Raw genomic sequence first — 25,717 nt, 5'->3', positions numbered from 1 at the left:
CCATGACATGAGACAGGCTTGCCAGAGATTATCCCACAAAGTGATCAAAAGCTCCAAATAAAACTAAATTACTGAATAGTTTGGACTTCATACCACACCCGTTGTAACAATCCATGGTCTTTCCATGTTCCTGTGGCCCAGGTGGCCAGCTTAGAAGTGGTCCAGTTTTTAAGCACTAACCTAGGACCTGGGAGACATTGGTTCTTGTCCTTACTCTGCGATAGATTTCCTGTATGATCTTGAGAAAATCCCTTAGTCTCTCTGAACCTCACTTTTCATCTATACTGTAGGGATAACAGCAGTGCCCTACCTCGCGGGGCTGTTATGGTGATAAATATATTAAAGATTGGGAGGTGCTCAGATGCTATAACAATGGGTGCCTAAGATGATAGATTTTTGAAGCCTCAGTCACCACTGAGTTACGCTAGTTTTACACCTGTGTAACTGCACTGATTTAAACACAAGTGACAGACAGATCAATACATTGGTATACAAGTAAAGCAAGACGGGGTAAATCAGGCCCCCTTTATATTTCATTTTTTTTATTTGCACTATAAATATATTTGATAATCTAATTATTTTGAAGTGATGTGAACAAAACACCTCATGGGGGAAGTGTTTTGTCGTCTGTGTTACTTTCTGTACATATGAAGAGCCATACTGGGTCAGACCAATGATCTGTCTAACCTGGAATCCTGTCTTCTGACAGTGGCCAAAGCCAGGTGCCTCAGAGGGAATGAACAGAACATGTAATCATCAAGTGATCCATCCCCTGTTGCCCATTCTTAGCTTCTGGCAAATAGTTTACTATGCACAGGTTCTCATTGCTAGTGGATATTTGCATTGCCCTTTCATTGTATGCCCACTGAACAGCCTGTTGGGAATCATAATATGTGGAACATTAGAGCAGTAAAGTAAGTGAAAGAGAGAATACGAGTTTAAATTATGAAATGGTCTCTCTTTGGAGAGGTTGAAGGATTTGTGTCAAAAAAATATAAAATTTCTATCTGAAAGAGCCACTAGTGGGTAAAATGATTCCTAATCTTATTTACTGGATAGCTATCCTGTAAAGCAAAATCAGTGTAGTCAACCCCAAGCATGCAAACATCATGAGTCAGGTTCCCAAAAATCATGAGACTGAATAAAATCATTAAATCTTAAAAATGAATATTTTTGGTCCTGTTCGTTTTCCTAATGTTTTTTCAGCCATTAGAATTTACGTTTCCAAGCATTACTGTGCTACCATGAGGGCTAGTCTGCCTGCCTTCTTGAAATCCATTGTCTTTATTTTGCTGTTCTTCCTCCTACCATTCCGTAGAATCATGGACTCTATCATTTCATGATCATTTTCACCCAGCATGCCTTCCGCTCTCAAATTCTCAACCAGTTCCTCCCTATTTGTCAAAATCAAGTCGAGAACAGCCTCTCCTCTAGTACCTTTCTCCATCTTTTGAAATAAAAAATTATCTCCAATACATTCCAAGAATTTGTTGGATAATCTGTGCCCTGCCGTGTTATTTTCCCAACATATACACTAACCTGACACTTGGAGCTGGAGTGTTAAGAAAAGCCCCCAAAGTTGTGAGACATACTGGTGTAAAACTGGAGTGATGCAGAGGTGAATCAGGCACAATAACTGCAATCCAGGGCAGTCAGACCAGAACTGTGTATATTGGACTTGGTGTTGTACCTGAAAGGGGAAAGTAAATGTCAGAGAGAGTATTATTCTTAAGTGATGAAAGGTTGGCCCCCGTTCCAGTATTTCCATTCTGATTTAACTGGTGTTAAGTTTAACTGGGGTTAACTGGAATTTAACTGGGGTGAGTCCTGCACCACTAAAAGTGGTGTTATGATGTGACATGTGATGGTGTTTTAATCCTGTGCGATGACACAAAATCAATTTGTTGTGCTCCGTTGTTATTATTATTAGGAATTGGCTAGTATGTATGTAGTATGTACCTATACTGGATAGAATCAGAACTGGTCAGTTGTGTGTAGTAGACTCTGTAAGGCTAACTGCTATGGAAGATTCTCTTTTAGCAGAAGTGGCAGGGACCTGTGCTTCTGGACAAGAATTCCAGTGAAGCCCTGTAATATTCCATGTGTATGTAGTGTGCAGCAGATTGACCACTGTCAAGTCATCATCGGGCACGGATTGGTTACATTATTGTTCAGTATTAGATGAGTGCTAAAAATGCTCAGTCTTGTATCGAACGCTGAAGAAAATGTGGTTCATACCACAAGCAGTTTAGATTCCAGTCCAAGACGGCTCAATTTCCCTAGCAAGGCCAATTTTGACAGTGCAAATACTATGACCCCCACTCCCGGGACCTTGTATTAATTTTGAACTTAAAGCCCATAGCAGTCAGCAGGCGTATTTCCACTGACCTTAATGACCTTTTGACCAGAGCCTAAATACCTAATAATAAATATGGGGCCAACTCCAGCAAAGCTGGTTCAGCCAGCTGAGGCCAGTGGTAGACCAAATAGACTCTCCTCTACAGGATAGCTACATTCATCTCTCTTTTTCATGTTTTCTCCCCCTGCTCTGAATGGTCACTCAGCAGTGTACTGCAGTCCTTTATTACAACAATGTGACTGGTACTTTCCAGTACAGTATGTCAAAGCCAGTTATAGTCTTACTGATGTAAATTTTCTTTGTGTAATTTCTTTTAATTTATTTCCTTAAATTAATTCCCTCCTTCCCCTTAAATTAAAAACAAATGTGATGGTGATGATGGGGGTGAAGTACTCAAGCTCAGAAGAGCTCTAATCGTTGTTACATGGCCCTGTTCCTTGTGTGCTAGAAATGCAAGCTTTCCAAGCAGTGCTTCTTCTCTGTCACACACTCACTACGTGATTGTAGCTTCTGCTTGTCCTCCAGAACAAGAGATACAATAGCAAACATTAAAATGTCATAATTTTACCAATAGTTACCATGCAGTGGTATCTGGAATCGCAGAGCATTGTACTCACAAGTAACTGTTGATATTGATTTTTTTTAATGACACCAATTTTCCTCTAAGTGTAATTGGTGTTAGGTTCCTGTTTGTTCTCAAAATGTCAAAAATTCTAATGTTGACGTGTGTATAATCTAGCTCCACAACCCCTACTCCCGGATACTCCCCCAGGGTGACCTACAGCACCAGGCTAGTCAAATACAGATGAGATAGAACAAAGTTATGCAAGATCACGGCTAGGAAGGAGTTTTAAGGAGTGCTTTGAAAGAGAAGGACAGGGCTCCCCGTATGACCCAGGGGATGTTCCAGCTGATAAGTAGTTTGAGGGGCTGTCAGGCCTCTGGCTCCTGGCTCCCGATTGCTGGGACTGCTGGTTCTCCAAGCTGTACTGCCTGCTGGGATGACTGCCCTTTAGGACTGCTGATGCTCCAGGATAGGTGTAGTTGGACTTCTATTTTTGGGTAGTGGGGTGCTGCTCCAGCCAAAGGGGACCATGCAGGGGAATGCGGGGTGGGGGGGAGAGGGGAAATTCTGTGTCTGACAGAGGCCTGCCTGGGAGGCAAGGGCAACACCCCTCCAGACTAGGCTTATATGGGGTCTAGGGTGACCAGATAGCAAGTGTGAAAAATCTGGACAGGCTATGTAAGAAGAAGCCACGAATACTGGAACTATTCTTATAAAATCCGGACATCTGATAACCCTACAGGGATCTGACAATCCCCAAGGATTTGGGCTCCAACACCAGATCTATTGCCTACAAGTCCCAGCATACCACGCTCCACGACTACAGATCCCAGCATGCCATGCTTCAGCCCCCCCCCCCCGACTCTCTGTTGACTCCAGGATTCCAGCGTCCCAGTGCACCAAGACTGCCGTGCACATGACTGCCGGTCCAGCGTGACCGTCTCCACCGGAGCCCGTCGCCCATGCTCTCGCGTTCCTCGTCACTGCGCGTGAATACAATGCCCCAGTCAGCCGTCCCTATCGCCGGGCCACGGAGTGTTACAATCGTGAAACTACAATCCCACAATGCCTCAACACCACCCCCTGCTTAACTACAACTCCCGGCATGCAATGCTGCCGTCCTGGGCTTTTCCTGTCCCGGAAGAACGGGCGCTCCACACTGAAGTACTACAGCTCCCACCGAGCTAAAGACCTAATACTACAGCCCAGCATGCACTGCCACCCGTTCGGTCCCGGGGAAAACACGTGCAGGGAAAGACTACAACTCACCAGCATCCTCGCAACCAAGGCCGCCTCGAGGCCCTCGCCGTTCCCGGGAGCGGTGGCTGCCGGAGCTGTAGTTCGCGGCTGGTCTCTAACGATCCCTCTGGTGGTATCTTCCCCCACCTCACCCTCGGCCTCTCCCCCCCACTCGCTGGCTGTGGGAAGAACAGAGCCGAGGAAGGAGGCAGAGAGAAGAGGTAAGCCCGCGCAGCACCGCTACGGGACAACCAAGCGGGGGGACGCCGCCGCCGGGAAACCAGCCGCCGTCTGTCACGCGCAGGTAGAGAGACCCCCCCGCCGCAGGTCCACGAGCGGCGCCCGGGGCCACACCGCATCCCGGGCGGGCCAGGCACCCTGGGCTGGAGGGGTGGTGTGTTGGTGGGGGGGGGGGGGGATGTATGGGCAGGGGGATGGTGGGCAGCCTGGTGCGAGGCAATGGGGGGCCGGGGCATGAGGCGGGGATGGAGCATGGAGGGGAAAGGGGCATGAGGCGGGGATGGAGGCAGTGGGAACCGGGGCGGGCATAAGGCGGATGAGGCATTGAGGGGAAGGGCAGGAGCAGGGTGGGCACGTGCATGCCGTGGCACATGTGGGGAGCTGGTGCGGGGGCATGTAGGGGATCTCATATGGGGCATGCGGGCATTGGGGGCGAGCTGTGCGGTGACAGGACGTGGGGGATTACCGATATGAGCAGGGGCAGTGTGGGGACAAGCTTTGCAAGAGGGCATGTGGGGGGAAATAGTAATGGGGTGGGGCAGGTGGGGGGGAGCTGGAAACGGTGGCGGGGCAGGGGTATGTAGTGAAATGTGTGGGGGCAGGGAGGTATGTGGGAGCATGGTGCGGGGTCGGTAGGGATGTGGGGGGTGGCTGGTTGGGGGTTGGGGCATGTGAGGCAGCTGGTGTGGGGCAAGGGCGGCGGGGCATGTGGGGGCCAGCCTGGTGGGGGGCAGGGAGGCTGTGGGGCGGCGGGGCCATGGGGCAGGGAGCTGAGGTGGACAGGGCAATGTGGGGGGGGAGCTGGTGTGGGGACAGTGGGCTGTGGGGCGGAGCTGGTACAGGGGCAGTGGGAGGAGCTGGAACTGGTGGGGCAGGGGGCATGGAGGGAGCTGGTGCGGGGGGCCAGGGGCATGCGGGGGGCAGCTGTGCAGGGTCAGTAGGATGTGGGAGCGGCCGGTGTGAGGCAGGGCATGTGGGGGGCAGATATGCAGAGGCAGGGGCGAATGTGGGTTACCATCGTACGAGGGCAGGGTATCCGGGGCTCTGATATACCTGGGATGTGTGGTGGATGCTGGTAATGGGGGCAGGGGGTATATGTGGCTGAAGCTGGTACAGGGGCAAGGAGCATGTCGGGGGGAGGGGGCATGTTGGGGGGAGCTGGTATGGGGCCAGGGGGCATGTTGGGGGGAGCTGGTATTGGAGAGGGGACATCTGGAGATAGGTGGTATGGGGAAGGGGGTTGGAGATATGTGGGGATTGCTGGCAGAAGGGAAGTAGGGGGACATGATACAGGGCGGGGGGGACTACGAGGCAACCTGGCAGGGGGTGTGTGTGTCGGGAGAGGGAAGGGCGGCTGCAGGAAGCGTGTCAGGAGAGCTGGTATAGAGTCTGGATTTATGTGGGGGGAGCTGGCAGGGTGTATGTGGGTGAGTTGGCATAAGGGTATGGTGTGTCTGTAAAGCTGATAAGGCGCATGTATGGGAAACTGATATGGGGCATGGGGTTGTGTGGGGAACTGTCAGGGGTTATGGGGGAGCTGGTTTTGGGACACAGGGTATGGAGTGAGCCTGCACAGAGGCAGGCGGTAAGGAAGGAGCTGGCCAGGTGTGTTGGCGTGGGGGGATATGGGGATGAGCTGGCACGGGGTGGGGGAGCTCACATAGAGGGCATGTAGCTGGCATGGGTGTACTGGACTGTCATGGGGAAGCATGTTGGTAGAGGGCTGCCGTGGTGACATAAGGGGGAACTGGAATGTGTAAGGAACTGGCCCAGTGGGGCTGGCCTGAGGGCAGCTACCGCGTGGGTTTGGGGAGGTATGAAGGAAGCAGTAGAGATCTGGTATGTGAGAGGTAAAAGAAGGTGTTTGACATGGGTGCTTGGTAGGAGAGACCTTTTGGGTTTTTGGGGGGGGAAATAGGGAAGTACAGTAGGAAGCGTTTGGAAGGCATGGGACACACGTGAAGGGCTGGAATGTGAGAGCTTTTGGGCAAATAATGGAGGTGCAGGCCTGTGGGAGATGGCAGCAGGAGAGAGCTTGGGGGATGGTGGTGGTAGCATGGTGAGGAGTTAGAAAGAAAGGTAACTGAGAGCTAGAATAATTGCCCTGAGACCTTGTGGTAGGCTACATTTTATCCATATAACCAATAAATATATGAAATGCAGGAGTTTGGCAGGAAGACAGTTGTGTGTGGAAAGCTGGCATAGGTGGCATGGGAAGGAGGCATAAGAGCAGCTGCTAAGGGAAGAGCTGGCAGGGGTGAGAAGAATTGGCAGGGGTTATGGTGGAGCTGGCAGGTGATAGGAAGGAGTCATAGGGAGACTTGGCAACCATACAGGGAAACATAGGATCTGGCAAGAGCATGGAGGTGGGGGAGGTAAGAAAGCAGCTTCCATTCCAACTTTCCCCTTCCCTTTCGGTTCTAAAAAGGGAATTAAATCACTGGGTTCTTGGTTAAGCTTATTTATTATTTCTCTTCTTTATAAAGGCTATGTTTTAAATCTAGGTTTGTGTAGGCTTTTGGAAATCCATGCAGGTTGATGCAAAAGGGCTATTTTTAAAATGAGGGGATCTTCTGTTTTGCAGCATACAGTGCAGGAATGTGTGCTTAATGTAAAGGAGTTGGGAGGCAAGCAGTGTGGAGGATAAAAAAATGGTTGTATAATTTTGTGGTGGAGAAGAAATGAATTTTGTGGTCTCCCTACCCCGTTTTGTGTCGTATTGGAATGCAGGGTTTAAAATGACTCAGATTTGATGAGATTGAGGATGTCACCACATAACATCTGTAGCCTGAAAACAGAGATCACAAGGTTGAGAAGTACAAGGCTGCATTAATTTTCCACCTATATACTATTTTACCAAAGTAAAAAAAAAAGGGTTAGGGTTTTTTCTTTTTAAAAATTGATTGCTTGAAGATATCATTTATTGGTGTCATGGTTTTCAGGGCAATTAAGTCCACCATCATTATATTGTGGGCTAATAATACCAGAGTGGAGTCTTGGCTTCAGTCTTTTATGTAAACAGAGGAGCGGTGAAAAATGGAAATACAATAAATAATCATTGAAGAAGGTTTTGTACTGGTTATTTTTTTTCTGCACTGCTCAATGACAAGCTTTCAGGTTATAGCTTGTATTTCCATAGATTGAATTTCATCCAAAAGGAATTCAGTTGGTGCTGAATACTGTCAAATTTAGAAAAACGAGCAGGTTGAGTGAATTTTTCTTCCCAGACAAAGGCATGGTGTGTTAACCAAAAAGAAACTCCGTTTATGTTTTAATCACAATATGATTTAAGATGAAGTAGTGTGTTTATTCTTACTGAAAAATTGTGATGGAGGAAAGTAGAACATTTTCAAGGAATGTGGATGCTGGAAACATCTTTAGGGAAACATTTTGCCGGACTTGATTGCATCAACTGCATTATTTCATGAAATGTTAACTGTGAAGTGGTTGTTGATTAGAACTCAAACTGAGTGGAGATGGTGAATGATGTAAAGAAAAATGGAAATTAATGCTATGAGATCAAAATGATTTTTTATTTCTTACTGAAGTGCACCTCTTTTAAATTTTAAACTATTTTTTCTCTTGACCTTTATAGTTGAGTACATAAAACAAAACTGACATGCTTAATGTTTATTCTTACTAGATATGTACAATTATTGAAAGGACTTACATCAGTTAAAATTTTTTAAGATACTATGAAAATTAGAGCTGATATTTATGTCTCAAATGAAAGTGAAGTAATCAAGTTACCTAGTAGTTCTTCCTTAACCTTTTCCCCAGGTAAATAAAAATATTTGAATTCTCAGTTATATTCTGGCTGGTTGATATAATTGATGGCTTAAAATTCTAACTTTAGATTGTTCATAATGAGGAAATGATGTAGAGTGTGTGTGTGTGTGTGTATGTATATATATATAATTTTAAATTTCAAATTTCCATGTTAATTGTTTTACATGCTGATGTTAAGATGGACCCTTTTACAGATGAGTCTGTAAAAATATTGCATCCTTTTTGGTTGATTAAAATACTTGGTTATGCTTATAGAAAGGGTTTGCTAAGTGGTAAATAGAAGACATTTTGAACACATTTGTTTCACCCTTTTCTATTATGAAACAAGCACATTGGAAGCTAATCAGCTATACGGTGCATAGGGTTAGTTGTGAATTTGTTATTAATAATGGACTGTTTAGAGTGAAAAACAAATGATACATGTGTGGAACACAAAAGTTATGAAATGAAATATCTACACATTGTTCTTTTTTAATGAAGCTGAATCTAATGCAACTGTTACTTTTTTTATTCAGCTGATGCTAAACTACCTGTTAAATTCAGTAATGATTGGACATTGGAGTGGATGAACTACTCTTGATGATGATTTTAAAGAAACAATTGAGAGCAAAGCTGCAAGAAGAAATGAAAAATAAGGTTTCATGTCCCATTATATTAATAACCACTGTAGAGGTACTAGAAAAAAAGATGTCCAGGGATGAAAGTAACTTACAGGATTTACCAGTACTGCCAGAGTCCTGAGGGGGGCGTGGCCTCATCCGGAAAAGGTGTGGCCTCAACCGGAAGAGGCAGGGCCTCTCAAGATGTAAAGGCCCTGGGGCACTGGCTGTGGCTGGGAGCCCCAGGGCCTTTAAATCAACCCGGGGCTCCCAGCTGCAGAGGTGGCTGGGAGCCCCTGGGGCTCCCGGGCAAATTAAAGGGCCCAGGGCTCCGGCTGCCGTGGCCACAGCTCCAGCTGGGATTTAAAGGCAGCCGCGGGAGCCCCGAGGCTTGCCAGGCTGGGGCCAGGATTTAAAGGGCCCGGAGCTCCCGCAGCTGCGAGGAGCTCCGAACCCTTTAAATCCCGGCCCCAGCCCGGCTGCCGGAGCTGCGGGCGGCATTTAAAGGGCTCTGGGCTCTCCGCGGCAGTGGGGAGGTCCGAGCCCTTTAAATCCCGGCCCCAGCTCTGCTGCTGAAGCTGCGGGCAGGATTTAAAGGGCTCTGGGCTCTCTGCGGTGGCAGGGAGCCCAGAGCCCTTTTAATCCTGGCCACGGAAGCCGGTGCGGTCCAGCACGGCGTACTGGCTCTTGCCGGTACGCCATACTGGACCGTACCGGCTTACTTTCACCTCTGAATACATCTCTTGGTGTATTTAAAAATATTCCTTAGTCTATTGAAAACACTTCAGTGAAACATTTCCGCTAAAGGGTCAATAGTACCTCAATTGGAAGTATAATTAAATTCACGCTTAATTTCATTATGATTTTAATCATTCAGTCTGACTGGACTTGCAGGTAAATTTCATTATGGCCCAAAAATTGCCAAGTACCTTCCTTAGGTGGATATGTCTGTATACTTCAGATTAACATTGTCATGCATTTGACGAAGTGGGTATTCATCCACGAAAGCTCATGCTCCAATATGTCTGTTAGTCTATAAGGTGCCACAGGACTCTTTGTCACTTTTTACAGATCCAGACTAACACGGCAACCCCCCTGATGCTTCAGATTAACAGCCACTTCTGATGAATTTTAAAATGTGACAGTAATGGGTGGACATATGATCTTTTGTAAAACACTAGGTAGATGGATTTGATGAGGTTTTCAAAGGGAAAATTTTATATTTTCCTTTCTGAAACCACCTTTTTTCCTTCAGTCCAGATTATGATCTTCATTTGTCTTCCAATCATGCTCTTTGGGCTTGATTATATCTGCAGAAGCCTTGATTTCCTTTTTCTCCAACTCATGCTTTCTGTGTTTCCCATTTTCTTGGTAATTTATAAAGGCTCTCCTTAGACCAGTGGTGCCCAAACGTTTCCATATGTGCCACCTTACCGGTAATGGAATCAGTCCCCCTACCCCATTACTGCACAGTTGGCTCAGCAGAGGAGGTTGGGTTGAAGGCGGAGCTGGGGCTGGAACTGGGGAGGAGGAGCTGGACCTAGAGGGAAAAGGGCAACGCTAGGGCTGGGGGCGGAGTGAAGTTGTGGCTGGGGCGGCGGAGTGGAGCTGCAACTTGGTCCAAAGCTGGGCTGGGAGCGGAGTGGAGCTGGGTCTGGAGGTGGGCTGGGTGGTGCTCCCTCCCCTGAATGTTCCTCCACGCCCCCCTACGGAGGCACGCCCCACAGTTTGGGGACCACTGCCTTAGACTATGTCTCTTAACTGTGGCAGTTCACTGATGAATTAGTCATACCAATGTTTACTTGTGTGCTGCTGGAGACTAGTCAGTTTTGTCAGGTTTCCCTTGGCTGGAGGGAAATCACTTGCTGCTTTGGATGACAGCATGAGCTTTGTTTCCTTTCACTCTAGTGCCAATAAACTTCAGAAAGGAGTAAGCTGATCTTTGTCTTGAGGTAGGAGAAATATCATACTGTTGTACCTATCCCCTCCTTCAAACATTCAGATGATAAAAATGTATTTGAAGTGTCCTCTAGAGTCTAGGGAATCATGAATAACAGGCCAATATGTTTAGACTATAGTGATTTTTTTTTTAAGCATGAGCAGAGTACATCAATTGCTGTAGCAGTGAGAAAAATGCAAATAATTGGCTTAGGATCATTTTCATATTTCTCCTTTTACAATTATTCTGTCCCTTTTTGGTTTTGAGGATGAGGGAATGTTGAGTGTGAAAGGATGGTAGTGACAATTATTTTTCTTAGATTTCTGTTGTTCACATCTCAGACTATTCTATAGCTCAACAACTAAAAAATTTGATTAAATTACGCTAAAATTTAAAAATATTTAACCAGTATTCAAACCATGATTTTGTAGAAATACTTGATATAGTATCATTTAATGAGTTAGGTTGTTTTTATGCAGTTTTCTGTCACTTTGAAGAAAAATGTAAACAGTCCAATAAGATATGTTACCATTTCCACCTTGTCTCTCTAATAATATTCCTACATTTCAAATGTCAACACCTTTGTTCTTTGACTGTCTTACATTAGTAGAATTTCTCACAAACTACACTACTACCCCAATATAATGTGGCCCCATATAACATGAATTCGGATATAATGCAGTAAAGCAGCGCTCCAGGGGGAGTGGGGCGGGACTGCGCACTCCGGCGGATCAAAGCAAGTTCAATATAACACGGTTTCACCTATAACGCAGTAAAATTTTTGAACAGCATTATATCGGGGTAGAGCTATATTTCTGTAACCACATGAAAATTGTTTCAAGTCACAAAACTGAAGGATAAATTAAAACCACTTTGAAATATTTTACCTGTTAACTTATGGTATTTAACTATTTGAATGAAAACAAATATATTGGATCTGGATTGGTCACTATTAGAGCCAGAGCAGGTTTCCCAGTATTATTCTAATGTGACTACAGTACTTGTACTCAAATAGACATTGTTCTCAAGAGGTCTTTAAATAGTTGTCAGTTTCAGTTTCATTACACCTGTATTTTCCCCCTCGTGGTCCACCAAGGGCACCCATTTAAAGGCTTCCAGCCATTGCCTCGCCCTACTGCCTCCTGACTGGGGTTTTTCCAGGCTGCACGGTTCTCAACCTATATTGTGATGTACCCAGCAAGCCAGACTGCTTAAACAGGCCAGCGTCTGCACGTTGCTTTCTCTCTGAAGGCTATGAACTTTATAATTGCTAGCAGTTGCAAGTTACCCCACAGCTCTCTCTAAGCAAGCTCATTTATTCTTAAGGTGAGAGGTATAGAGAAAACATATTTAAAAGAACTTACCTTCATCTTTGTTCTTCTCAGGGAGTAACACATGTTTTGTTAATCTGCTCTGAGATTAACAGACTTGCTTAAATTTCTGAACTCTTTGAGAAAGACTGCTGTAAAGCATTGAAGCCCTTTTTTGGTGTTCTTGTATGACGTCATTACTAGTCATCTTTTGTCTGTACTTGTTGAAATAGGATCTCCTGAATGCCTTTCACTGTCATGTTATCCATGCATGTTACTGTAGTATTCAGGTGATGCATGACAAATCAGATGTAAAGGGAAGAGGATAAAGTGCCAGTGGTAAAAACTCTGCTCCGGTTGACTGAATGCAACATAAAGAATTTTTAAATCTAAAGATGTAACTCTATGGGCCCAAAGAATGTTTTGTTTTTCCTCCACTACAACATCCAAAGTCCTGATCATCAGAATGCTGCCATGTGCTGGACAGTCTGGTGAATCTGGACTGTTTTCATCTGGAAGCAGAGTGAAAGGTTTTTTGGTGAAGAGTTTTTCACAGTGTGTTTTTCATGGATGAGATTGATTGGATTCAGCCTGATTTGGCTGCCTTTGTGATAGCAGATTTATGTTGTGGGCAGGACAGATAGATGGGAACAAATGTGATGTTTTGTCTTGGTGAGTTTCAGCCATTCCTTCTCACTGACTTTCTGGAGGTATTGGGCTAACTTCAGTCTTTGACTTGTAATTACATGAGCAATTGTTAGGCCTCTTTTCAAGAAATTATTTATTTTATAATGATAGACTAGCCTATCTGTATTTAAGCTTTGTTTTGGAAGGAAGGTTATTAAAATGGTTGTGTCATGGCAGCTCTGGTATCATCTGTAGTGCTTGGCCTATGAACAGTGCCTTCTGGTTTCAGAGGTACAATGACGTGGCAAACTGAAAATTCAGATGCAAGCTTCATTTAAATTCAGAAACAGAGGTTTTTATTGGATTAAATAGGAAAATGAATAACACGTGCAGCGTTTTATCCCATATATTATTTATTTTGCTATTTCAATGTTACTCCAGTCTTTGCTGCAGATTCTTGTACTGACAACGTATAGTTGAAATGTAGAAATTGGGAAGGCCAAGGGAAAATTCAAGGTTATGACAGCCGGATATAAAACAGTTTGACCTTTTAGAAAGACAAGGTAAGCGAGGTAATGTCTTTTATTGGACCAACTTCTGTTGGTGAGAGCAACAAGCCAACATAAGTTGGTTCAATAAAAGATATTACCTCACCCATCTTGTCTCTCTAATATCCTGGGACCGACACAACTTCAGCAACACAGCATACAGTTTGGGCTTTTGGCACTTGGGAAGACGTGGGGAGTTCATGTTGGAGCAATTGTTGATCACATGATAATGCAAGTAATACCAATCATCTGCCCTACGGATGTCTAGCCCAATATCTAATGCTGCATCCAACAGTAGATGTTTTGGCTAAAATGGTCAGCTATGAAATAGTTAGCCTTTAGCGTTAACAGACAAGTTAGATGGATGTGTCCATTCGTACTTCTCTTACAGCTGTTATTTAAGGCTGGTTGCAAAGTCCAAGACAACTGTAACTAAATCAGGCAGCCCAGTTATTTTAAAACACACATCCTCTGCCTCTCCTTACATTGTTTAAAACTTGTAGTTAAACTATGTTGTAACTGGGCTCCTGGACTCTGCGTTAGATGCAGTGTCTACATTACATTAGTTATATTTGGGTCACATTTGGAAGGTTTTCTTTGTAGTTACAATGGTTAGAAACTTACCGCATATACTCGTTCATTAGCCCGTTCATTTATAAGCCAAGCCCCCAAGATGGTTAGGTAAAAATAGCAAAAACTGTATGACCCTTTCATAAGCTGACCCTGTATTTCAGGGGCTGGCAAACTTTGGCTCCTGGCCTGTTAGGGTAAGCCTCTAGTGGGCCTGGACGTTTTGTTTACCCGGAGCATTCATAGGCACGGAGCCCCTCAGCTCCCACCGCTGCAAGCTACGGTAAAATACAGTACAAGTAAAATCACTGACACAAAGAAAAGCGCACCACTTCCCGCAGCTCCCATTGGCTGGAAACGGCGAACTGCGGCTACAGGGAGCTGAGGGGCTCCATGCCTGCAGACGCTCCAGGTAAACAAAACGACAGTGTATTAGATATTCAATTCAATGATTCCATAGAGTTTAAAATCATCAAATTTTGGTGTAGACCCATTTATAAGCTGACCCCCGCTCTTTTATGCGTCACTTTTTTACCAAAAATATTTGGCTTATGAACGAGTATATACGGTAATTAAAAAAAAAGCTGCTTAGGTTCTGCTGCATAATTCGGTGGTAGATTCTGTACAAGTGGGGAATATAATATTATCTGATATTTTGGCAGTGGATATTGGCTCAGTGCTGATTCTTAACCTGTCAGCTCTTTGATGCCATTCACCAGGAGGAGGTGGTGGTGTGCATGCAGATCCTGCAAAGGGTAGATGGGAATTGCAGAGACGGTGGTTGCATATAAGTAGGGGCTGCAGGGTTGTCACAGTGGTAAAAAAATGTCACGGATACCGTGATATTTCTGTTTGAGGCTTTTCTTTGTGTCAATGATTTTACTAACTGTACTTTGCAACGGTGGCTCCTGTTCTGTGGGACTGGGCCTGGCTTCATGCTCCAGCTGTTGTGACCTGGCCAACAAGGTTGCAGTGCTGTTCAGGTTTGGCCCAGCTGCCCCTCCATCATAAATTATTAACAGTGAGAGTAATTAACCATTGGAACAATATACCAAGGATTGTGGTGGATTCGCCATCACTGGCAATTTTTAAATCAAGATGAGATGTTTTTTTCTAAAAGATATGCTTTAGGAATTATTTTCTGGCAAATTATATGGTCTGTATTGTACTGGAGCTCAGACTAGATGATCACAATGATCTCTTCTGGCCTTTGAGCACTGCTTGCTGAAAATTGGCCTATCTGCTCCTCTGTCGTAATGGAGGGGAGCTGGGTCAATTTTGAGCGTTGCTGAAAACTCCATGCATCAGGTCGCAACCCCTGGAGTGGGGAGCTAGGCCCAGTCTTGTGGGGTAGGAGCTGCCATTGTGGGGTGATAGGACCTGACACCCCCCGGCAGAGTCTTTGTATTTTAAATAGCACTTCCATTATTTTACACAGTTTCCCCCAGACCCATGTCTTTTACTAAATTTACTGCGACTGTGTTGTGATTTTTTTTTTTTATTAAAAATGTTGTGACAAATTTGTGGCCCTACATATTAAGGCAGTTACTCTGAGAGTTAGTGAGATTGTCTAGGCTACAGTGCCTTTAATATTCTGATGTCCCTCTCAATTTTGTCCCTTTTCATTGGATTTATATAGTGTGGGCTCTTTGTTTTCCTAGTACTTGGCCACGATTGGGACTTGAATGAAAGCTAGATTTTTGAAACTCATTCTAGATAAGTCTGAGATGTTGCGGGGTTGGATAAGGAAAAAGGTACAAAGGAGATAGTGTAGATATCTTTCGTCAATTGAGGGTATATCTCTTTGCTAACAAGGCTCAGAACCTTCGCAGTTCTCAGCTATTGATGGGTTCCCAGGTAACAGCTGTAGCTAATATTCCTTTTTTTGTTTTTTTATGTTGTTTTGTCCAGGGCTACGTTAACTTTGCCATGGTTATCTGTGACTTCAAACACTACTACTACTTTAGTAGCACCTTGCATCCAAAGTTCTCAGAGACCGTGCAAATATGAGTGAAGTAAGCCTTGCATTATCTATGTGAGTGAGTGGTATTATCTCCATTTTAGAGATGGGAAGACTGAAGCACAGAGAGGTGAAGTGGCTTTCATAAGTTACACAGAAAATTTGGGTCAGAGCCAGGAGTATATTTCATTGTTCAGGGACAGAAGAGACCATTAGATCATCTTGTCTGACCTCATTAATATCACAGATCATTAAATTTCAGACAGATACCCTTCTATTAAGCCCAGGAACTTGTGTTTAACTTAAGTATAACTTCTGTTTGGCTGAAGCATATCTTCCAGAAAGGCATCCATTTGAAGACACTAAGAGAGAGAAAATCCACCAATTCCCTTGGCAGCTTGTTCCAATGGTTAATCACCTTTGCTGTTTTTTTAAGGGCCTTATTGATTGTTTGAATTTGTCTGACTTCAGCTTTCAGCTGTTGGTTTTTATTACATCTTTCTCTGCTAGGTTAAAGAACCTTTTATTATCTTGTATTTTCTGCCTGTGAAAATATTTATACACTGTGATCAAGTCACCTTTCACTCTTTGGTGAGCTAAACAGACAGGTTTTTGAGTTTCTCACTATACGGATCAACTATCCTGTTGGAGAATCCATATCTCCAAGCCGCATGTCTTAGTGAGTAGGAAGGTAGTTCAGTTGTTAGGACACGAACTTGAGATTTGGCAGCATGGGTTCAATTCCTTGCAGTGTGACAGACTTGCTGTGTGACCTTGGACAAGTCTCTTGGGACAGGTGTACACTAAAAAATTAGCTCAACCCAGCTACGTTGCTCAGGTGTGAAAAATCCATACCTCTAAGCAAACTAGTATGATGACTAAGACCTTGCTGTAAACAGCATTCTTCCATCGGCCTCGCTCCTGCTGCTCTGGGAAGTGGATTAACAACAGCAAGAGGAGAACACCTCCTGTCATGATAGTGAGTCTCTGTGCTGATGCACGACAAATGAAGGTGCAGCGCTTCTAGTGAAGACATCGCCTTAGTTTCTTTTTTCCTCAGTTCATCTGTGCAATGGGTTCATTAGTACTGCCCTGCCTCTCAGGGTATTATGAGGATAAGTACATTAAAGATTGTGAAGCATTCAGGTACTGTGCTGATGGGGACAATATAAATACCTAAGATAGATATAACAAGACCATCGTTCTCCCATTTGTGACCTGCAGATTGAATTACTGCAATGTGCTCTATAGGGGGCTACTCTTTAAATTCACACAGGATTTTCAACTAGTGCCAAATGTGTGTTGCCCATCTAATTAGAAAGGTCTCTTGTAGGAATCATAACACATCAGTGATGTGTCGACTACTTTGGCTTCCTGTTTGGTCCTGTGTACAATTCAAGGTGGTGTTTTTGATCTATAAAACCCTTGTTTTGAATCCTATCTGCCTAGGAGAGTTCCTCTTTCCCCATGCTTTATATATAAATTAGCTAGGATTTGGTCACTGGCAGGCTCTGTCTATCTGGGAGGGCTTGGACAGGATGTTCTCTCTGGGGGCATTTGAGTCTGGAATTTACTTTCCCCATTGATCAGACAAACCCAGAATTCATTGGCCTTCAAGGCAAGCCTCAAGGCCTACCTGATCACTTACGCTTTTGCCTGAGGTGGTGACTTGAGTGGGGTTTAAGTATCTTTAAAGGCTCTGGGTGTTTCCTTTGACTTCTCTATGAGATTACATTTTTCTTATTTAGTTATTTTAATTTGTGTGGGTTTTTAATGCTCTGCCCTAGAGATTGAAAAAGTTACATCATGAAAAATAACTTATTCACAGGCTTTTGGCTCATAATTGTCTCCTTTAGGCATTGACAGAATGCACAGAAATACAGGTTGTCTAAATCAGATGGCTATGTTGACTTTACTGTGTTTTTTCATGCTCTAGATACCCAATAGGGGACCTTTTTGACCAAAAAGCTCATAACCTGTTCCCATAAAAGGTTCTGTTTTTTCTACTTGGTTCATTTTATTTTACCTTGAGGACCAACGTGGCTACAAATAATTTCTGTATCTTGGAAAATTTCAAAATCACTTCGCTATTGAATTCAAAAGGAATATTAACTTCTGCATGTGTCAGGTTCTGTGGACTGTTACACTTGTTCCACAAGAAAACTATGAATTTAGAAATTTCTATCAAGCCCATTAGTGTCGCATCTGAATACTTTACAACACTATAACAAACCAAATTTAAGAAGAAATAATATTCACAAGACACCTACCATTAACACCTGTACATCCGCACAAATGATAAATGCCTTCCCAGCTTCTGATCCTAAAAGTCAGGTTATACTGATGCCTTGCACTGAAACCTAAAATGTGGGAGCCAATTCCAAAGCAGAGAGTGGTCCGCTGAGAATGTCCTGCCACCTACCCCCAGAATTCAATGCAATGTGAATCTTCACTGGATTTCTTGGCAGTGAAGCCCCAGAAGCCTTGGTGCCCAGAGCCTAGAACAGGGGTTCTCAAAATTTTGTACTGGTGACCCGTTTCGCACAGCAAGCCTCTGAGTGTAACCCCCCTTATGCATTAAAAACACTTTTAAATATATTTAATACCATTACAAATGCTGGAGGCAAAGTGGGGTTTGGGGTGGAGGCTGACAGCTCACGCCCCCCATGTAATAACCTTGCCACCCCCTGCGGGGTCCCGACTCCCAGTTTGAGAACCCCTAGTCTAGAAGCTCCGACATTATTATTGTATGTGTATTTTTTTACAGTCATTTTAGTTTCTTTCCTTGTTACAGTAGATTCTTACTCTGAACAAAGTGCCTGCACAGATGAAAGTTATACTCTATCAAACATCTTTGGATAGCCAAGTATCAGAAAACTAAATTTCTGAGAATTTGGCATTTTAACTATGTACAGAAACATATCTTAAGGTACTTTCCTGCCCCCACTGTGTAGTATCTGAGTGCCTTACAATTTTTAATGTATTTATCCTTACAATGCTCTTATGAGGAATGGCAGTGCTATTATCCCCTCTTTACAAATGGGGGGACTGAAGCAAAGTGATGTACCCAGGGCCACACACAGTCTGTGGCAGAGTCAGGGATTGAACTCAGGCTGAAACAATGGACTATTTTTCCTTTCGTTACAAAAAATATAACCCTCCCTCCCGAAAGACACACAGGCACCCCAAGGATTTCTGTATTTAAGAGTTTCCTCCCTAGGCATCATGCATTGACAGTTTATGAGGGGATGGGCAGCGGGAAAGACAACTAGAGATTACATGTAAAGGTATATTCTCAGAATGAAATATTTTTATGTCTCACTGGGGACCAATAGTCTCTACAAGTCCTTTTTTGTAGAAAAAGTGTGTAATAGAAGTATCCAAATGCTGCTTAACATCACTTGTGAGTATCCAGGCCCTAATCCCACTCTCTGGAAAATGAGCCTGTTTAAATCAGAGCAGATTTTTGAAAGCCATGCTTCCTTCCAGAGTAATAATAAGAAATGGCCAACAATCAGTCTACTAGACCCCAAAAGTCTTGAACATTTTACATTTTAATTCAAGTGGACTAAAGGAAAATAAAAAACAAAAATAGGCAGCAGCCATGGAGCCAATGACCAGTCTCTAAATCTCCGTTGGTGCAATCCCCTTTATGTCACTTTATTTAATCAATTTGTTTTTCAAACATAAGTGTGATTTTTAAATAATCTTATGATTATTACAAATAACACCCGAGCTTACTATAAAGCGATTACAGAGAAAATATTTCTTTTTTCAGTTTTACTTTGTATAGTCAGTTTTTCTGTTTTTTTCCTTTAGACCAGTTTCCATGTTTATGTGGATTTTTCATGCAGCAGAAGGAAAAATAAAACAATTTTAAAACATAGGAAAGTGTGATTATTAAAGCACAGAAATTGGTAAGGGGGAACCTGGGAACAAGTGCAGCACCTGAAACTTCTGCCAAGTAACTTTTTGAAACTGACCAAATTTCAATTTGATTGTATCCCTTTAACTTTGACAAGAAGTTGTGCTGAATCCAGTGTCCTAAAAGAAGTATTCTTTTCCAGAATTTCTAGCCCAGAGTTTAGCTAGTAAATGTATCATTGCTTTAACATTTGCGTCTTAAAAAAGCTTTCCTAATAGGGACAATTTATTACTCTTTGATTGGGTGCCTCTAATACAAATTAATACCTTATAGAATTTTTAATAGAACACATTTTGATTACCTCACATCTGCTAAAGTGAGGGGAAAGAAAAAAAAAGCTCTTAAAAATCAGTTTTGTATAACCTGGGACTGCAAACTCTAAAATACCATAATTTTGAGTCATATTGTTATTGCCATGGTATCTGTACAGGGCAGTTAAGGTTGTGTGGGTGCCTTAACTCTTCATTTCCATACCCTAACATATTTGGATTTCTTTTAAGTTTATCCTTAACTCTGAATTCCTTGAGTTTATGCTAATTTTTGGAATAATTGCACCATTCCTGTAATGTGTTTTACTATAAATTGTTGATTGTGTACTCTCAATCGCAACTCCATCTTACTGTTTTTGTCTGGGAATATATACTAAGGGTCGTGAATAATACACAGTGCAATGTGGTGATATTTTCTGAAACCCTTGAGTTTTAACAGTGAATAAACTGAAATTTGTGAAGGCTCTAATTCAGCTTGATCCCTGTTAAGTTATGGAAATTTTGTATGTAATGTATTTCTGCTATATTTAATGTGATAAATATAGGTAAAGTAAACCTTAGCAATGAAGACTATTATGACACACATAATTAGTATATGTATGTTGCAGTGTATGTGCTTTTTTTTCCCCTGGACTCTTTTAGGATAACACAAAAGGAGCAATATGGTGGAATTCTGTGCTGCAATTTCCTACAAATTGCTGCTTCTGGTAAGTGATAATACAGTTTGAACCTCTTTGCAGCAGTGGATGAAACAATAGATACAATAACACTATTTTTCTGATAAGAGTTGCTTAAATGGGATGCTTGTTTTAATAATGGTATAATTTGCAGGACTTATACATTATTGTGATTTTATTCTCATGGAACTAGCAGGATGTATTTTGGCTCGCAAGTCTCCTGTTGTTAATTTCTGTAACATGCTCGTTGATATACTATTTTATCCTGGACAGCTCTGGACTAGTGTGATCAGTTTGCTTGGGTACTTAGCCCCATGCACAAGCCATTTTTCTTAGGTTTGGCCTGGCAGGTGGTTACTAAGTAACTATTTGGATAGTGCAGGAAAAATGCCCAAAATTGATGACAACCCTATAATTAAAGACTAAATAGCTCATATTTTTGTGTCGATTGCAACTTTGAAATCATTGTCACTCAAAATTTGTTTTCTTAAAAAAAAAAAAAAAAAAAATTCATCCAAGAAGTTCTGAAGACATGTTTTCTAAAGGTTATTTTGTTTTGGCTTATCTGCCATAAGATTCACATTCATTCTCTCTCTGTCTCTCTCTCATATATTTTACTGTGCAATAAGCAGCCATTTTTAAAAAAAGTCTTAATACAAAAACATTGACAATAAACTGAATCTCAAATAATGAAGGATTATTTAAAGACTAGAGATTGGTGGTGGTCTGAGCAGTGACAGGGAATATTGAGGTTCAATACTAGAGGTTGAATGCCCTCAAACTTGTTAACGTGGAGTTAAGGTTGGCTAGTGGTACTCATGCCCATCCAGAACACTGAGTTCTACTACCCTTGGACTTTTGAAAACCAGAAAATAGAGCTACATCCCTGCAACTCAACCTTAGCTCTGCTCCGTGGAGCTGGCAATGTCTCAGTAAGGGGGTGCCATAATAAGTAGACATGAGGAAATTCTGAGAGAATATGCCAATATTTGTGTTGTGTTTCAGAGTTTTGAATTCCAGAATCTGTTTGCATAGACTTCAAATGCCTTCATTGTATTAGGTGTTAGTTTTATTATGTGGTCGAGTGATTAGTTGGAATAGGTTGACATAACTATTGCTGTGATATGAGAGGTGCATGTGTACTTCTCAGGGTCATGTATGCCTCATTTCAGTGTTGAGTTGTGTAGGATTTGTTAGTAGTGGCACAGGAGGGTCATCTTAAGAACATAAAAATGGCCATACTGGGTCAGACCAAAGGTCCATCTAGTCCAGTATCCTGTCTTCTGACACTGGCCAATGCCAGGTGCCCCAGAGGGAGTAAACAGAACAGGTAATCACCAAGTGATCCATCCCCTGTCACTCATTTCCAGCTTCTGGAAAACAAAAGCTGGGGACACCATCCCTGCCCATCTTGTCATGTGGATTGTCAGAATGAGGTAGTATATATGGCAGTGGTCTGTGTAGCTTAGTGAGGGGTAAGTGAAGGCACTGTCTTCACAGAACGAAACTTCAGAGCAAGGGTGGAAAAAGTGGTAACGTTAGCAAGTCTGGGGTGATGTGTGGAGTAGGCTCAGGGTTTGAGTGTAGGCCATGTGTAGGTAGCTCCTAATTTCTGCCTCTAACATAAACACGAATTTTCCTTAGCAAAAATAAAATGTTAGACTTTGTCCTACAGTGCTTACGTGCTGTGTTCCCAGAATGTTCTGTAGCATTTGTATAAGTAGGGTGCTAATACATGTGTTGACAGGTTTAGGTGTCGCTGAAAGAAGCCAGAGTTAAAGTTGTGTTGCAGGGATGGCAAGTACTTTAACTTAGTATTTGCTGCTGATATTCCTCAGATACTTCAGCAGAACAGAGTTAAGTTAAGTACAGCGTAGACTGACATTTCCATTAGAGTATGAAGCACTTTTGTCCCCAAATTTCCCCAACCTAAAAAATGAACTTGTACCTTTTGATACACTCAGGACATAGAGATATCCATTATAACTGCATATAATATTGTATGTGAATAGATATTTAAGGTGGAGCTGGTAACAGTGAAGGTACTCTGAAAACTCAGGTCCTAGCTATCTCAAATTGGGGACCCAAAATTAGTGGATTCATCTGAGACAATTTTGTATTTGTATCTCTGGGCCTCAGTTCCCAATCCATAAAATGGGGATACTGCCACCAGCTCATCTAATTGGATTATTGTGAAGATAAATTAGTTCATATAGGTGAAGCAAGCAGACACCATTGTGACAACACCACAGAAATCCTCAAGAGGAGATTAAAAGTTTTGTATTCTGTTCAGGGTTTGGATGGTATGCAGTAAATAAGGCCTGGGGCCACACTGAATGGGGATATAAGGAAACAGAATCATAGAAATGTTGGACTGGAAGGGACCAGTCTAAGCAGCAGTTCTGGAGGAAAGGACCTGGGGATTACAGTGGACGAGAAGCTGGATATGAGTCAACAGTGTGCCCTTGTTGCCAAGAAGGCTAATGGCATATTGGGCTGCATTAGTAGGAGCATTGCCAGCAGATCGAGGGAAGTGATTATTCCCCTCTATTCAGCGCAAGTGAGGCCACATCTGGAATACTGCATCCAGTTTTGGGCCCTCAACTACAGAAAGACGGTGGAAATTGGAGAGAGTCCAGCGGAGGGCAACGGAAATGGTTAGGGGGCTAGGGCACATGATTTAGGGGGAGAGGCTGAGGGAACTGGGCTTATTTAGAGTCTGCAGAAGGGAAAAGTGAGGGGGATTTGATAGCAGCCTTCAACTACCCTGAAAAGGAGTTCCAAAGAGAATGGAGCTAGGCTGTTCTCAGTGGTGGCAGATGACAGAACAAGGAGCAATGGTCTCAAGTTGCAGTGGGGGAGGTCTAGGTTGGATATTAGGAAAAACTCTTTCACTAGGAGGGTGGTGAAGCACTAGAATGGGTTACCTAGGGGGGTGGTTGAATCTCCATCCTTAGAGGTTTTAAGGCCCAGCTTGACAAAGCTCTGGCTGGGATGATTTCATTGGGGTTGGTCCTGCTTTGAGCAGGGGGTGGGGACAAGATGACCTCCTGAGGTCTCTTCCAACCCTATGATTCTATGACCTCAGTAGGTCACCTAGTCCAGTCCCCTGCACAGCGTCAGGACAAATTATAATTAGACCATCTCTGACAGGTATTTGTCTAACCTGTTCTTAAAAACTTCTAATGATGGAGATTCCACAACCTCCCTGGGCAATTTATTGCAGTGCTTAATCACCCTGACAGTTAGGAAGTTTTTCCTAATGCCCAACCTACACCTCTTAGCTAGGAAGAAGAGCTGGCTGAAGCTTTTTTTAAAGTAACTTAACAAAATCATCCGAAGCATAGCACTTCGTGATGATGGGGACGTTAACTGCCCAGACATCTGTTAGGAAAATGCAGCAGGACACAGATTATTGAACAAGTTCTTGGAATATTACAGAAGTTGAAAAAATCACTAGGAGAGAGGCTGTCCTATATTTGATTCTGAAAAATAGAGAGGAATTGGATGAGCATTTGAGGGTGGAATGTCTGCTCTGGCCTGTACTGAAAATTGAACAGGTCTGTATACTATGGTGCTACATAAAAGTTTCACAAAGAAACTAAAACTTCCTCCCCATTGTGAAAACCTTCCTTTGGGTTGACCATGTGCAACAGAAGATATCAAGGAGTGGTGCCTTCATGTGGCAAAAATCAGTAATGGATAGATTGTCTCTAATAAATATTTCTCTCTCCTTCATAGTACAGGAGAAAATAATGCATCACTGATTAGAGAAAGAAGAAAAAATTATGAATGCTGAAAGAAGCTGAGTTTAAGCCATAAACAGTTTCCTGCCTTCTTCCTCTCCAAAACCACATGTACCTGAAACAGATGCCAATTTCTGTTCATTTGACCTCTTGCTATCTGAGCCTGTAACCCTATGATATTATGTCAGATACAGTGGGCATGAAATACTGTCTCATCTTAGTAGTGTTATTTTAGTTTCTTAAAATGATGGTTGAAAGCACTCTGCAACTGTTTTAAAAACTAGATGAAATGGACTGACTAACCAAAATGTGTTCACTTAATGACAACATAACTGTTACTTTTAAAAAAGCTTCCTATCAAAAACCAGAGTTTAAACTGGCATTGAGTGCAATTTGTTAAAAAATGGTAACAGCTGAGTGAAAATTGTCATCACTTGTAACCATGTTAGCTCACTCACAAGTGTTAAGTTTTGTTTTTTAATCTTTTATAACCCACTTAATTGTTGGATACTGCAAAGAAATGTAAACCCATTGAAATAAGTTAAATCACAAATAATCCTTCTACTGTTCAGTTAATTGCATACACGTTTGAGTTTTCCTAAAATAAATTATGTATCCAACTATTTCAGGCTCTGTTTGAGACTTGCACACCTGTGTCTAGCTTGCAGTGGATTTTCCTCATTAATTAAGAGCTCCTCTCTTGTGTTATTACTTAATTGGATGCCACAGGAGTCTGGTGAAACAATGAAATGCTCTTAATTGCATACAAACCTCTGTAACAAACCATGCTGTATGTGGTGTTTCTGTAGCTGGTTAGTGCCTAATAGCTGTGTTGGTCGATGAGTAAAAGCAGCCTACTTAATTCAGTAGACAGTTGATTCAGTACCTTTTTCTTAGAAGTCAATTTGACCTGTTTGGCAGCTTTATTTAAAAAATAAAAAATAAATCCAAGCTCAGCTATGTACAACTTAGAAAATTTAAACAAGTTTAATGTTTGCTTAGTAGATGTATGGCTTAAAAGGGGCATGCATTTCTCTATAATTCCATCATGTAATTCTAACTGTAAATTAGTGCATGGTATTTTCTCCGTTGTATACAACGTTTGAACATTTTCCTGGATACCTGCTAGCCAGAGGTTGGCATGAAAGATGGGAGAGGGGTTTGCCTGTGCATTTTAGAGGTGCTCTAGTGAGAAGACCAGTTTTTGTGGCTATATCATAGAATCATAGACTATCAGGGTTGGAAGGGATCTCAGGAGGTATCTAGTCCAACCCCCTGCTCAAAGCAGGACCAATTCCCAACTAAATCATCCCAGCCAGGGCTTTGTCAAGCCTGACCTTAAAAATCTCTAAGGA

At 42.7% G+C, this 25,717-nt stretch overlaps 1 protein-coding gene across 5 annotated transcripts in view; it reads left to right on the top strand.

Annotated features, from left to right (window-relative positions):
* The first annotated feature begins 4,211 nt into the window (after positions 1–4,211).
* Positions 4,212–25,717, top strand: part of FAM168A (family with sequence similarity 168 member A) — a 420,913-nt gene continuing 399,407 nt past the window's right edge. The window contains exon 1 of one of the 5 annotated variants that reach the window (XM_032796436.2): positions 4,212–4,467. The gene's annotated coding sequence lies outside the window, so the exon portion shown is untranslated. Of the gene's footprint in view, positions 4,468–20,579; positions 20,647–25,717 lie in introns of those variants that run through there. The other 4 variants (XM_032796429.2, XM_032796437.2, XM_075061817.1 and 1 more) reach the window with 4 other exon arrangements.

Source organism: Chelonoidis abingdonii, chromosome 1, assembly GCF_003597395.2.
Source record: "Chelonoidis abingdonii isolate Lonesome George chromosome 1, CheloAbing_2.0, whole genome shotgun sequence".
Lineage (NCBI taxonomy): Eukaryota > Metazoa > Chordata > Testudines > Testudinidae > Chelonoidis > Chelonoidis abingdonii.
This window is presented reverse-complemented; position numbering and strand designations above follow the sequence as displayed.